This window comes from Lepidothrix coronata, unplaced genomic scaffold (assembly GCF_001604755.1).
Source record: "Lepidothrix coronata isolate B3197 unplaced genomic scaffold, Lepidothrix_coronata-1.0 Scaffold78, whole genome shotgun sequence".
In the NCBI taxonomy this organism is placed as follows: Eukaryota; Metazoa; Chordata; class Aves; order Passeriformes; family Pipridae; genus Lepidothrix; species Lepidothrix coronata.
In genome coordinates, this window is record NW_016690258.1 from 17256 (window position 1) to 20497 (window position 3242).

Here is a 3242-nt window from a genome sequence, read left to right on the forward strand (position 1 = left end):
CAATCTTGCCGTCGCGAGTGGTTTCGGCGGTCAGGCCCCTGACTGTGAGAGCAGCTGCTGTCCTTAGTTTCCGGGAAGCTGCTGTGGCATGAGTCTGATGTCATTTGGCTCTCAATGCTGGGGCTGCTCTCCTCGTGTGAGGGAGATTGCAGAGACTGCTCCGATGTTGCCTGTTGGGTGGTATGGATGTTGCTGGTCTCTGGTGTTGAAGATTCAAGAGATGGCAGCTGGGCGCTGGTGCTGGGGCTGATGGTCTCCAGTGCTGGAGAACTGGGAGACAGCCCTGATAGCGCCAGGCAGCCTGTGTTGGGGCTGATGGTCTCAGATTCCCTGGAGCTGTCAGAAGGCTCCAGTTCTGACTGTCTGGCTACGCTGACACCACCAAGCCCTGAGTCATCTCGGGAGGCTGTGAGGGGAAGCAGGAGGGACAAGATTGTTCCAGACCTGGGACAAGATAGGCCAGAGCAGTGCGGCTCTGCCAAACCCACCCTGGGCACCCACTGCCAGGCCCAGGGGCACCAGGCCCAGGGTCATCAGGTTTGTTTGCCTCTTACATGTGCCTAGACCAGCACAGCCATCACATTCCCATCGGGTTATGCTGTTTCTCAGGCCAGAGCAGTGTCTGTGGGTGCCCTCGGCAGCACAGGAGGAGCACAGGAGCAGTTCCCAGGGCCTGGGGAAGCAAACAGATTCATGGAGGTGAGGACAAAGTGTCCAAAGCATGGGATTATCTGGTTGAGCTCTTCTCCTGGATCCTTCTGCTTCAAGCCCTGCAGAGCCCTGGGGTGCAGCTTTGGCAACTTACCCCTCCTCCTCTGCCTCCTGCCTGCCTCCTGGACAAAGGCACTCACTGGCATCACAGTGCCTGTGTCTCTCTCCGAACTCGGCGAAAGCATTAATGTCCTCCTGTGGTGGTAGTAGTCTGATGGGAAAAGGGAAAACTGATGACCTCCCTCTGCCCCAGCATCGCGCAGGTGCCGGGTGTCCCTGCCTTCCCCCTGTGCCATTTCCAGCTCCTGCGGGAAGCTGAACCCGGGACTCACGGAACAGGGCAGGGCCAGGACTGCTGGGGCAGGCCCTGGCATGGCACAGCACTTGCACCCCCTGTGTTGTGAGCCAGGCAGAAGGACACCAACCTGAAGGGGATTCGGATCCCCATGGTGAACATATCCCTGTGAAATGTGTCACAATTTCTGCAGACGGGGCACCGAATGGATAAAAGTCCATCATGCAGAGCCAGTCTCTGCAGGAGAAACACAATCAGCCAGAGTGAGGCCCTGGTGCTGCTGAGCCCCTGCTGTGCCCCNCAGGCCAGAGCAGTGTCTGTGGGTGCCCTCGGCAGCACAGGAGTAGCACAGGAGCAGTTCCCAGGGCCTGGGGAAGGAAATGGGTTCATGGAGGTGAGGACAAAGTGTCCAAAGCGTGGGATTATCTGGCTGAGCTCTTCTCTTGGGTCCTTCTGCTTCAAGCCCTGCAGAGCCCTGGGGTGCAGCTTTGGCAACTTACCCCTCCTCCTCTGCCTCCTGCCTGCCTCCTGGAAAAAGGCACTCACTGGCATTGCAGTGCCTGTGTCTCTCTCCTAGCTGGGCAAATGCATTAAATCCCTCCACTCATGGTGGTCTGATGGGAAAAGGATAACTGATGAGCTCCCTCTGCCCTGGCATTGGGCAGGTGGAGGGTGTCCCTGCCCTTCCCGCTCTGCCATCCCAGCAGGCGATGGTGGCCCCGCTCTGGCCACAGATGCAGCAGCTCTGGAAAGAGCAGAGCAGCCCCATCAGCTGCAGCCTCAGGGCCTCCTCCTCCTCCCAGAGCTGGTTGGAAGGGCTGGGCTTTCTTGCTTGGGGTCTGGGCTGAGCTCTAGCAAACCTCGCCTGGCCCAAATCTCCCTGCTCTTGTCAGGCTCTCACCTTCTGTGCTGCTCAGTTGACTGCATGTAGGATATCCCTTAGGAGAAAGCCCTGGAATCCTACTTGATCATCATTGTGCAGAGGAAGGTGGCTGGCAAAAAACTGTAGAAAAAACGACACGCACTCATGCGGAAAGAGTGGCAGGGACTGCCTGTCAAAACGTGGAGGGAGCCCACAGAGCAACTCACCAGGCAGAACTCATGGGCACAGGGCCGATTTATCTGGTGTTTTTCCCCACATATGTCCGGGTCAGCCTCTGACTGCCGACACAGCAGGCATGCTGGAGGGGAGAGAGACAATTGGCCTGGTCATGGCACCTGTACTGCCCGCCCTGACAGCCCCTCTGCCAGGCTGAGAGAGGGGCACTTTGCTCTCACCTGGCTCCCTCCCTTTGGGGGGCTCCTCCTCCCTGTCTGACGTGGGACGTGTCAGCAGTGGGTCCCTGTCTCACCGTCCCACTGGTGAGTGGAGCTCTCAGCACTGGGTGCTCTAACACAGCTCCTGTCACGGCAACTTCTGGATCCGCTGGATTAATTTGAGGTCCTTCGCTGCTGGTGGGAGTGGTGGTGTCTTTGCGAAGTCCTGGCTGCTGTCTCCCTTGAGTTTCCCCTCCCAGCACTCGGTGCTGGCGTGCAGTTGCTGTCATGGGGACTTCTGGAATGGTTGGATGGATTTGGGTTCTGATTTTGCAGGCGGGAGCGGTTTCGCCTGCGGGATGTCTCTGATGTTCTCTGCCTGGGCCTGCACCTCCCAGGACTTGGTGCTGGTACATGGGTCCTTTCCTGGGGACTTCTGGACCAAAGGCGTGGATTTCGGGCCCGACGTTGCCAGTGGGGGTGGTTTTGCCAGCGGTCAGGCCCCCGACTGCTGGAGCAGCTGCTGTCCTCAGTTTCTGTGAAGCTGCTCTGGGATGACCCCGATGTTACCTGACTGTCAGGGCTGGAGCTGCTCGTCTCCTGTGAAGGAGATTGCAGAGACTGCTCCGATGTTGCCTGGGGGTTGGTATTGTAGTTGCTGGTCTGTGGTGCTGAAGATCCAGCGGTTGACAGCTGGGCACTGGTGCTGGGGCTGATGGTCTCCAGTGGTGCAGAACTGGGAGACAGCCCTGGTAGCACCAGGCTGCCTGCGTTGGTGCTGGTGCTCTCGGGTTCTCTGTAGCCGTCAGAAGGCTCCAATCCTGACAGTCAGGCCACATCGGGGTCATCCCAGAGCAGCTTCACAGCAACTGAGGACAGCAGCTGCTCCAGCAGTCGGGGGCCTGACCGCTGGCAAAACCACCCCCACTGGCAACGTCGGGCCCGAAATCCACGCCTTTGGTCCAGAAGTCCCCAGGAA